Genomic DNA, 12,771 nt, shown 5'->3' on the forward strand with positions numbered 1-12,771 from the left:
GTCAGTGTTCCCTCTTGCCATCTCCTGTTTGACCACATCCAGTTTATCCTGGTTCATGGACCTAACCGTCCAGGTTCCTATGCAGTATTGTTCTTTATTGCATTGGACTTTACTTTCACCACCAGACACGTCCACAAGGAAGTGTCATTTCCACTCTGGCCCAGCCACTTCGTTCTTCTGGAGCTGTTAGTAACTGCCCTCTGCTCTTCCCTAGTGGCATCTTGGACGTCCACCAACCTGGGGGCGGGGAGGGTGCTCACCTTCCAGGATCATACCTTTCTGCCTTTTCATACTGTTCATGGGGTTCTTGAGGAAAGCATACTGGAGTGCTTTGCCTGGCCCTCCTCACTTGGACTGCGTTTTGTCAGGACCCTCCACCATGACCTGTCTGTCTTGGGTGGTCCCGCATGGCATGGCTCACAGCGTCATTGAGTTATGCCAGCCCCTTCACCGCAACAAGGCTGTGAGGCATGAAAAATCAAGAGTAAAGAGGTTTGAAAGTGAAAGTGTTAGCTGCTCGGTTGTATCTCCCTCTTTTTGATCCCATGGACTGTAGCCTGCCAGGCTCCGCTTTCCATGGAATTCTCCAGGTAAGAAGAGTGGAGTTGGTTTCCATTTCCTTCTCCAGGGGATCTTCCCAACCCAGGGATTGACCCCCAGTCTCCTGCATGGTAGGCTGGTTGTTTATCATCTTAGCCACCAGTGAAACCCTGTCTAGGATCATATAAATACAATAAACCTTCAACAGACAGAGTCCAATTTATGTTACTGTGTTTTCACTACTCACTTTACTCATTTCTTTTTAGGACAACCACATGAAATCTATCCTAGCCACAATAGAGCAATTTATATTTTTCCTAAGGTAATTATGTTTTAATTTCTATTGCAAATACAGTACATGTTATATAAAATTAGGGAAATAGGGAAATACATTTACACACACACACACAAATGCAGATAAAGCAAAAGTAGAAAATTGAAATCACCTGTAATGAAAAGCACATTTTGAGATATAGCCTCCCAGTTTTATTTCAAGTACATATTTGTATGTGTGTATGTATAAAACAAACCCTTTTTTTCACACACACACAAAAAGCTGTTTTGTGACTTTAAAAATTTACTTTCCACCTTGGACATTTTTCCAGGCCATGTGATATTTTTCTTTTATGCATTTTTTTATGGCTGTTCATACTGTTATATGACTGCGCCATACTTTATTTCGGCTATTCCCTATTGTCAAATATTTAGCTGGTTTCCATTTTTATTATTATGATAAATAGTGCTGCAGAGAACACTTCTACAGCAAGTTATTTACCAGGAACTTGGTATATTTCTGCACTTATTCAAGTTATCTTTTTCATTTTTCAATGAAGTTCTGTAACTTGCATAGGACTTGGATGGCATATAGACATATTTGCACACACATATATATTGCACTTTATGAAACCACCTTATTAGTTACTGCTTCTAAAAGTGTTATTTTAGACCTTCTTGGATTTTCCAGGTAGTTAGGAATGTCCAGCTCTGTCTCCTCTTAATAACTTTTTTGTTTTACTGCAGGAGCTTACACTAGAGGACGACGCTGAATAACGGGGACAGTGGATATTGGCAGGTTGTTTTCACTTTTAGTGGTTACTCTTCTATTAAAGCGTCAAATGCTGGTTTGAGATTAGTATTATTTATCATGTTAAAGAAGGTTAGCAATAAATTTTTTAAAGCATAGAATAGATGTTTGTAGAATGGAATTTATCAAATGCCCTTTTTGGCATCTGTCAGGACACTCATTGAGCTTTTGTCTTTTGGCCTAATGACAGGATTAGTTCTAATACAGGTCCGTGTAGTAGAGTTGACTGTGAAACTGCAGAATGAGGACTATACTCAGAGACAGAAAAACAGTGCCGGCAATATAGGGTTCTGGAGCTTATGCAGTTAACCACCCTTTGCAAGTCATTTACCTATTTTAAACTGTAGTTTCTTTATAATGGAAGCAATAAATGTCTCAGAGAACTAATACTATGGATACAGAAGGGCTTTTAAGACTGAGATGTTTTAAGTATCAGGATCTCCTCTATAATTTCGTTTCGCTACACCTTTCTTCCTAATGGAGAAGGAAGTGGCAACCCACTCCATTATTCTTGCCTGGAGAATCCCATGGACAGAGGAGCCTGGCAGGCTTTATAGTCCATAGGGTGGCAAGGGTTGGACATGATTAAGCTACTAAACCACCCACCCACCCTAGTCAGTTTTCAGGGCTTCCCTTGTGGCTCAGTTGGTAAAGAATCCGCCTGCAGCACAGGAGACCTGAGTTTAATCCCTGGGTTGGGAAGGTCCCCTGGAGAAGGGAAAGACTATCCACCCCAGGATTCTTTCCTGGAGAATTCCATGGACCGAGGAGGAATTCCATGGACCAAGGAGCTTGGTGGGTTACAGTCCATGAAGTCAGAAAGAGCTGGACACGTCTGAGTAACTAAACAACTTACAGTCAGTTTCCAAAGTCCAAAGATGAACATGGGGTTCAGTTCACTTCAGTCACTCAGTCGCGTCTGACTCTTTGTGATCCAATGAACCACAGCACGCCAGGCCTCCCTGTCCATCACCAACTCCTGGAGTCCCCCCAAACCTATGTCCATTGAGTTGGTGATGCCATCCAACCATCTCATCCTCTGTCGTTCCCTTCTCCTCCTGCCCTCAATCTTTCCCAGAATCAGGGTCTTTTCAGATGAGTCAGCTCTTTGCATCAGGTGGCCAAAGTATTGGAATTTCAGCTTCAACATCAATCCTTCCAATGAACACCCAAGATTGATCTCATTTAGGATGGACTGGTTGAATCTCCTTGCCATCCAAGAGACTCTCAAGGGTCTTCTCCAACACCACAGTTCAAAGGCATCAATTCTTCAGCACTCAGCTTTCTTCACAGTCCAACTCTCACATCCATACATGACCACTGGGAAAACCATAGCCTTGACTAGATGGATCTTTGTTGGCAAAGTAATGTTTCTGCTTTTTAATATGCTGTCTAGGTTGGTCATAACTTTCCTTCCAAGGAGTAAGCATCTTTTAATTTCATGGCTGCAATCACTATCTGCAGTGATTTTGGAGCCCAGAAAAATTAAGTCAGCCAGTGTTTCCACTGTTTCCCCATCTATTTGCCATTAAGTGATAGGACCAGATGCCATGATCTTAGTTTTCTGAATGTTGAGCTTTAAGCCAACTTTTTCACTCTCCTCTTTCACTTTCATCAAGAGGCTCTTTAGTTCTTCTTTACTTTCTGCCATAAGGGTGGTGTCATCTGCATATCTGAGGTTATTGATATTTCTCCCAGCAATCTTGATTCCAGCTTGTGCTTCATCCAGCCCAGTGTTTCTCATGATGTGCTCTGCCTGTAACATGGGATTAGTGCTTCTTTTTGTGGAAAGTCTTTTGATTTTTCTAATTACACATCTTTTTTTTTACTTTAACTGAAGTAATAAACAAAAAAGTGCAAACATCATAAATTAAAACTTGGTGTGTATAACACAGAGGATACAGTCATGTGTCTGCCTTCCAGCTCAAGAAACAGAACATTCCAGTATCCCAGAAGTGTGAGATATGATTCCACTTTTAAACGGCTAATTTCACCTGAATCTTTTTCGGACCCCAGACTCTGGCTACTGCTCATATGCATGACACAGAAGACAGCATTGTGTCAGAAGAAATTTCAGCACAGGAGTCAGTTTGCATTTCAGATCAGGATTTGAGGGCCAATTAAACACTAGGATGGTATGACCCTTCCCACAGTAAAGAGCAGTCTTCTCTAAAGTCACCTTTTTGCTTCCTTCTCCAGCAGTTTTATTGCCTTCATCTTAAGTCCTTGATATTTGAAATTTAAAAACAGAAGAGGCTGATCTCGTCATTTCAGATGCCTTTCCAATATCCTGCATTTGCTCTTTGCTCCTCTCATGATTGCTGTTTTTGATGTCATGTTCACATGTGGATGATTTCCTGCCTTTGTTGAATGTTTGCCTTTACTGGTGAGCTTTTTCACTTTATAATTTTCTTTTTTTTTTTTTTTTAGTTGTGGCCTTGTTTTTCTACTGAGAGAAGTTCTCACAAAATGCAAATACTTAATTTGACCAAAGAAGACTGTAGTATTGAAAAAGGGTTCAAATTGGTAACCATGAGACCATACATTGGCATTTTGAGATTTAAAGAAAAAAGTTCTTGAATTTTTAATTCAGATAGTTCAGTGGGCTTGAAAGTTTGAGGAAAATTATCAAATCACTTCATTTCATTGTGTAGATGCCTATGACTCAGCCAAATAATAGAAAGAGAAAACAGGACCCAGAGAAACAGCTTGCATGAAGTCCAAATAAAATTCCAAGTCCTTTATCTTTTAAGTGAACAGCATTTACAGTGTAGGGTCTTGGTGACTCTACAGCAAGTTCTGTATTTTTAATATACAGTGCAATGTCTCTTACAAACTTGGTAAAAAGATGCTGATGTCTTGGTGAAAGGATGGAGGGGGTAAATGAGGCAAACTTAGGGAGTTGATCTCCCACACTGTTGCCTCACACTGTGGTTCTCACATACAGAAAATCTTGGAAGAGGGTCAGGATTGGGGGAATTGGTCAGTGTGTCTCAGGGGACTAGAGTAAGTCCACTAGAGTCTGCCTGAGTCCTGCCACAGCATATGAAGTTCCAATATCTGAAATAATGGATATTCCTATTATTGGAAAAACAAGCCAAGAATTCCATCATTACTGGTAATAACAGGTACAAATTTCACAGGCCCCTAGGTTCATGTGTACAAGAAGATGTAACATTTTTTTCTAAATGTGTCTAATTTCCTGACAGCTTAAATACCATCTCAGCAGAGCAAAGGCCATGTGATGTCTCTTTCTTTGTTTTCTGCTGAAACAGTCCTCCCCAGATGGAGGGATTCCTCTGATTCAAGATGCAGCCAGATGGGCCATGTGTAGGGAATAGGTCTATAGGTATGGGAGCAAGGAGTTTGGGGTGGAAAGAAACTCTGGTCATTACCAAAAATTATTGACTTGGCCAAAAAGTTGTTCGAGTTTTTCCATATACCCTTACAGAAAAATCTGAACAAATTTCTTGGCTAACATGATATACCATCACACAGGCCTAACTGCTACTCAAAGGACTGTAACAGAGAAATTCTGCACTGAACTGGTGAAAGGAAAATGTTATTCCCTTCATCTTCTCTTTTCGTCTGTCCCCATCCACTAACAGATGAATAATTAGGCTCATTTCCATTTAATAAAGCACTGCATGGGAATAGATATGCATTTGCAGAGTGATTAACAGAGAAACTTGACACTTTTGCTTCTAGAAAAATAACGGCTGAGTATTTAGCAGACACACAGAAAACCACAGATATGCCAGATTCAGTCTGGGAGCTTAAAATCCTCCTCTGCTGCTGCTGCTAAGTTGCTTCAGTTGTGTCCGACTGTTAGAGACCCCATGGACTGCAGCCTACCAGGCTCCTCTGTCCGTGGGATTTGCCAGGCAAGAGTACAGGAGTGGGTTGCCTTTGCCTTCTCACTTTTCCAGTGAGTCAGCTCTTTGCATCAGGTGGCCAAAGTATCAGAGTTTCAGCTTCAGCATCACTCCTTCCAATGAATATTAGGGACTGATTTCCTTTAGGATAGACTGGTTGGATCTCCTTACAGTCCAAGGGAATCTCAAGAGTCTTCTCCAACACCACACTTCAAAAGCATCAATTCTTCGGCCCTCAGCCTTCTTCACAGTCCAACTCTCACATCCATACATGGCCACTGGAAAAACCATAGCCTTGACTAGACAGACCTTAGTCGGCAAAGTAATGTCTCTGCTTTTGAATATATTATCTAGGTTGGTCATAACTTTTCTTCCAAGGAGTAAGCGTCTTTTAATTTCAGGGCTGCAGTCACCATCTGCAGTGATTTTGGAGCCCCCCAAAAAATAAAGTCTGCCCCTGTTCCTACTGTTTCCCCACCTATTTCCCATGAAGTGATGGGACCGGATGCCATGATCTTAGTTTTCTGAATGTTGAGCTTTAAGCCAACTTTTTCACTCTCCTCTTTCACTTTCATCAAGAGGCTCTTTAGTTCTTTTTCACTTTCTGCCATAAGGGTGGTGTTATCTGCATATCTGAGGTTATTGATATTTCTCCCGGCAGTCTTGATTCCAGCTTGTGCTTCATCCAGTGTAGCATTTCTCTATCCTGGAGGATTTAAAGGAATTTCCTCTGCATGATACATGGTCAGAGGTAACAGGCAGAGTGGTGGGTTTCAACATAGCCATTATTTCAGATCCTGGGCAACTGAATCTAAAAATATCAGCAAGTTTAAGACTAGTTAAACTGAAGATTTGGCAATTGTTTAAATTATAGTTGTGTGGGATTTGAAAATATCAAGACCTTTGGTTGTTTAAAAATTACTCCCCATTACCAGAGTAATTCTCGTACTGCTGTATGAAATCACATTTTTTCCCTTACAAGTTAGTCCAATTATTGCATATCGTTGTAACCAATGACTTTGAAATTTTCTTTTTTTTTTTTTTTTCGGAACAACTTTATTTTTTTTTTTTATAGGATTCATGTTGATGTATGGCAAAACCAATACAATATTGTAAAGTGAAATTTTCTTTCTAAACCCCTTTGATAACTTACTTTGTAAAAAAGCAGATGAGAAAGAAGGGACAAAAATTTGAGTAAAGTTGCATTGACTTTCCTTGGGATGGCATTTCTATTGGGACGTATGAATGATTGTGGAGGAATCACTTTAGAGCTGGAAAGGAGTTTGCAGAGATCATGAGATACACGTTCGTTGTTTTATAAAAGCACGTTCACACTGTATGTCAGTCAGACTGAAATTCAAAGCACAATGTCTCACATGAACATTACCTGCAGAGGAGATGACAGACACACGGGTTTCTATTTTAAGAATTACTTGGTCTGCAGTATAAAGGACATATCAAGAGACGAGTCACTGTCCTTTGATCATTGATGTTGAGGTAAATGTCTTTAAGGTCATTTTCTCCAGGTATGTCTGAGGTTGTCCTTGCCTGGGTTGCTGGTGTGTGCATGACCCCTTGGTTTCTTGTCCCAAATTGTTCTCAAGTATTTATATTTGCAACAGTTATTGAAGACTGGGTTTTAAGCTCTAAGAGTAACTTGATTCGATCAGGAATTGCCTATTATTTCTTTGGAGTCCTGTTAAAATTTCTCTGCCTACTTGTTTTTACAAAGTGAGTTTTGCTAAATCAGTACTCAGAGTATTTAAAAAATCCAACAGACTGAGTGGACTTCAATGCAACTGCCTACTTACTTTTATGACTCTGAAAGAAACATAACTTTGGCCTTTGACACATTTTGTAACAAGTGTACAGGCCAAGTGACTCTCCATAATGGAGTTGCTTTCTATTGATAAAAAAAAAAAAAATGTTTATGTTCAAAGACCTTGACCTATTGCCTTGGAAAGGGTTAATGTGGATCTATAAGAATTCTGTGATTAAGTGGCTGCTATCTGTTATGTCCATGGGGTCTGTCTTCTAGTTATAAGCCAGTTTATTCCACAGATACCCACTCAGGAAGAAAATCTGTATTCAACTCCCTTCTCTCTTTCCCTAGCATGACTCTCCAAATAGTCAGTTACTCATTCAGCCATTCAATACATCAATCACTTATTCACAAGTGTACAATAAGTGCTTTTTATGTTTCAAGCACTATGTAAGCTGCTATTGAGAAAAAAGTGTATGAAACATAATTATTTCTGTCAAGAATGTACAGTTTTTGAGCAGCAATAAGATGTATGCAAGTGACTATGATGTGAGCTGTCATAATGGGAAGTGTTAGGAGGTACTTTGGACTTGAAAAGATGGTTGTTGTTCAGTCACTAAATCGTGTCCAACTCTCTGTGACCCCATGGACTGCAGCACACCAGGCTTCCCTGTCCTTCACTGTCTCCCAGAGTTTGCTCAGACTCATGTGCATTGAGTCAGTGATGCCATCCAACCTCTCATCCTCTGTCATCCCCTTCTCCCACCTTCAACTTTCCCAGCATCAGGGTCTTTTCCAGGGAGTCAGCTCTTCACATCAGGTGGCCAAAGTGTTAGAGCTTCAGCTTCAGCATCAGTCCTTCCAATGAATATTCAGGATTTATTTCCTTTAGGATGGACTGGTTTGATCTCCTTGCAGTCCAAGGACTCTCAAGAGTCTTCTCCAGCACCATAGTTCAAAAGTATCAGTTCGGTGCTCAGCCTTCTTTATGGTCCAGCTCTCACTTCTGTACATGACCACTCCTTTCTAGGCTCTGTCTAGGTTTGTTACAGCTTGGAGCAAGCACCTTTTAATTTCATGGCTGCAGACTCTTACAGTGATTTTGGAGTCCAAGAAAATAAAATGTGTCACTGTTTCCATTTTCCCCCCATCTATTTGCCATGAAGTGATGAAACGAGATGCCATCATCTTAGTTTTTTGAATGTTGAGTTTTAAGCCAACTTTTTCACTCTCCTCTTTCACTTTCATCAAGAGGTTCTTTAGTTCCTTTTCACTTTCTTCCATTAGAGTGGTATAATCTGCATATCTGAGGTTATTGATATTTCTCCCAGCAATCTTGATTCCAGCGTGTGCTTCATCCAGCCCAGTATTTCACGTGATATACCCTGGATATATGTTAAATAAGCAGGGTGACAGTATACACCCTTGATGTACTCCTTTCCCCATTTTGAACCAGTTCTTTGTTCCATGTCCAATTCTAACTGTTCTTTCTTGACCTGCCATACAGGTTTCTCAGGAGGTAGGTAAGCTGGTTTGCTATTCCCATCTCTTGAAGAATTTTCCACAATTTATTGTGATCCACACAGTTAAATGCTTTAGCGTATTCAATGAAGCAGAAGTAGATGTCTTTCTGGAATTCTTTTGCTTTTTCTATGATGTTTACAGATGTTGGCAATTTGATCTCTGGTTCCTCTGCCTTTTCTAAATCCAGCTTGTACACCTGGAAGTTCTCGGTTCACATGCTGTTGAGGTTAAAGGATTTTGAGCATTGCCTTGCTAGCACCTGCTAGCTCAGCTGGTAAAGAATCTGCCTGCAATGCAGGAGACTCCAGTTTTATTCCTGGGTGGGGAAGATCCACTGGAGAAGGAATAGGCTACCCACTCCAGTGTCTTGGGCTTCCCTGGGGCTCAGTTGGTAAAGAATCCACCTGCAATGTAGGAGATCTTCATACAGTCCCTGGGTTGGGAAGATCCCCTGGAGAAGGGAAAGGCTACCCACTCCAGTACTCTGGCCTGGAGAATTCCATGGACTGAATAGTCCATAAGGTCACAAAGAGCTGGACATGACTGAGCAACTTTTTCTTCACTTCGCTAGCATGTAAAACAAGCATAATTGTACACTAGTTTGAACATTCTTAGGCATTGCCCTTCTTTGGGATTGAAATGAAAACTGACCTTTTCCAGTCATTTGGTCTTTTGTGCTTTCCAATTTACTGGCATATTCTGTGGCAGCACTTTTAACAGCCTCATCGTTTAGCATTTTAAATAGCTCAGCTGGATTTCCACTACCCCCACTAGCTTTGTTTGTACTAACTCTTCCTAAGGCCCATTTGACTTCACACTCCAGGGACTCTGGCTCTAGGTCGGTGGCCGCATTCGTGGTTTTCTGGGTTACTGAGACCTTTTCCGTACAGTTCTTCTGTGTTTTGTTGCCACCTCTTCTTAATCTTTTTGCTTCTATTGGGTCCATACCAATTCTGTCTTTTATTGTGCCCATCTTTGCATGAAATGTTCCCTTGGTATCTCTAATTTTCTTGAAAAGATCTCTAGTCTTTCTTATTCTATTGTTTTCCTCTATTTGCATTCTTTACTTAAAAAGGTTTTCTTATCTTTCCTTGCTATTCTTTGACACTCTGCATTCAGTTGGGTGTATCTTTCCCTTTCTCTTTTGCTTTTTGCTTCTCTTCTCAGATACTGGTAACTCTTTGAGACCTCTTGAACTGCAGCCCCCCAGGCTTCTCCATCCATGGAATTCTCCAGGCAAAAATACTGGACTGTTAGCCATTTCCTTCTCCAAAGGATCTTCCTGACTCAGCAGCTGAACCCAAGTCTCCTGTATTTCAAAAAGACTCTTTACCATTTGATCCAGCAGGGAAGCCGGGAAAGCGGGAGGTAAGATATTAGCCCCGTTTACTTGTAGATGCTGCCTATGTTTGTGCATGTGTATTACACAGACATACGTGAAGTGTGCATGTGTACTTGTGTGTACTCTGTTTTTAGATGCGTACAGAGAGTTATACACCTACATACGAGGTGAAGATCTCCATCCACACATACATATATACACACACACATACATGTATTCAAAATGTGTATATGTTTGTGTAAAATATGTGTGTGTATATATAATACGTATTGTATATATATATATATAGTGTGTGTATGTGCATGTTCAGACATAATGCTTTTGTGTTTTATTTTGTTATTATGTTAAAAGAGTCCTTTCAAGTGTTGTTAGGAAAAGTGATTAACTTAAAAGTGTTACCAGACCCATCAATATCATTTGTTCAACATCTACATGTGAAATTGATAACTTTCTACTTTGTTCTCTTTGCATCTGAGCATAAATATTTGGGTGGTGCTCTGGGATGGTAAGTATTCCTTCTTAATCTATAAGCTATAAACTTTTTATCTCTAGAACCTCAAACCTAACACAGAATTAAAAAATATTTTTTGAATGAAATACCTTGGTCAGCCCAGGTAGTAGCATCCATACATCAGTCAGGGGTTGCCTTAAACACTGTAATAAATATGCAAAATAATATTGATACAAGCAAAATTGAGATTTTTCTTTCATGCAACATATTCTGATGTTAATAGTGTAGGTCTGTTTTGTCATTTCATGATGTCAGGAACCCAAGGTTCCGTTCTTGTATTCTGTCACTCTCCATAGGGTATTGTTTTATTTAGCTAAAACAATTTAATTTGCCATGTTATCTGAAATCCTGCCTGCAGTAAGAGGGAAGTGGGTAATGTGGGCTTGCTTGTTCACTTTAAGATGATAACTTGAAGTTGCACAAATCATTTCCACTCATATTCTAGTGGTCACTAGTTGTCACATGGCTGCAGCTAGTTGAAAGCATGGCCAGGAATGTAGGTACTGATTGGGCCACTGTAACCCCTAGGCTAGAGAAGGCAATGGCACCCCACTCCAGTACTCTTGCCTGGAAAATCCCATGGGTGGAGGAGCCTGGTAGGCTGCAGTCCATGGGGTCGCTAAGAGTCGGGCACGACTGAGTGACTTCACTTTCACTTTTCACTTTCTTGCATTGGAGAAGGAAATGGCAACCCACTCCAGTGTTCTTGCCTGGAGAATCCCAGGGACGGGGGAGCCTAGTGGGTTGCCATCTCTGGGGTTTCACAGAGTCGGACACGACTGAAGCAACTTAGCAGCAGCAGCAGCAGCAGCAGCAAGCTCTAGGTAATCAGGTCTGATTAGCAGTTTCTGTCACAACCGTGTACTCTTGCTATAAGCGTGATGTTTACTTCGGTATCATCCTGCCGCGTGTCATGTTTTCATTGCAGATTTTGGCAGCTGCAGTTTTGGAGGGTGTGAGATGAAGACCTCACCTCATTCTCTGATGCTTTTTCTAGTTGAAGAAATTGCTCTCTGGTATTCACTGGATTATTAAACTTGTGTGTGGTTATTACAGAAATTCACATCATTTTAGAATTTCCATGTGTCTTTGCCAAGAAAACAGTTCCTTTTCACAATGACTGACCCTCACCCCTCCCACTCAGGGCGAGCATCCAAGCAGAATAGATCAGGTATTTTCTCCAGTCAGTGTTCCAGACTGCGCGTTGACTCATCGTCTAGTAGGGACTGTGCCAGGTAGCTGAGGTCTGTTGAATGCAAGGTTACACATTTTTGGTTGAAGACAACCATCGAAATCTCTTTTGGATCCATTTCTCCTTCATCTTAGTATAATCCTCATAACACTTGACAGATTAAAAAAAAATAAAATCGTTAGCTTCATTTCATGAGGAGAAACATCAACAGGTCTTCCAGATTGCCCAACATCATAGAGGAGATTTAACAGAACTAAATTGTCGGGCACCTGTACTAAACTGTGTTTCTTTCTCTATTTGCCATATTTATTTGAATGTCAGAGAGCTGAAGGAGATTTCACACACATCTGAATACTGTCAGGTCCGTGACATGGTTGGACTGATCTGGGGGTCTTGTGTAGTCATTTCATGCAGCAGAGATCGAAATTGAATGTGCTTTCTTTGGTTGTTTTGAGCTCCAACCATTCAATGCAACAAGTTCTCTTAGTAGGTGGTGATTAAACAGGAGATGAACTTTGACTGGACCACCACGCATCTTCTGTAGATGATGGATTTACTCTCAGAGGTAAAAACGGATGCTGATCTCTAATGTGAGATGAGTGTTAATGTTTTTCCCTGCCCCACATAAGGTACTAAGTATCACATTCTTAATGATGACATATGCTGTATACCCTGAAGGATAAACATGGGACTGTAGATTGAACTTCTACCACAACTCAGATGGAAGGAAAAATGGAACATCTTTCTCCAGTCTATAATAAGTTCATCTTTCATTTTCATAATTAAGTCTGTACTTGATAATCCTATGCAGTTTAGTTCAATCTTGTAATGGATGGTGTAGTCTTTCTGTGAAAAAATTGCCCTGGTGTCCAGCCATCTGTTCCCTGTGCTTGCTTCTTCTTCCTGAAAGAGCGTCTAGCGGTATGAGGACTCACATACCT

The sequence above is a fragment of the Capricornis sumatraensis genome, chromosome 4, assembly GCF_032405125.1.
Source record: "Capricornis sumatraensis isolate serow.1 chromosome 4, serow.2, whole genome shotgun sequence".
NCBI classification, from domain to species: domain Eukaryota; kingdom Metazoa; phylum Chordata; class Mammalia; order Artiodactyla; family Bovidae; genus Capricornis; species Capricornis sumatraensis.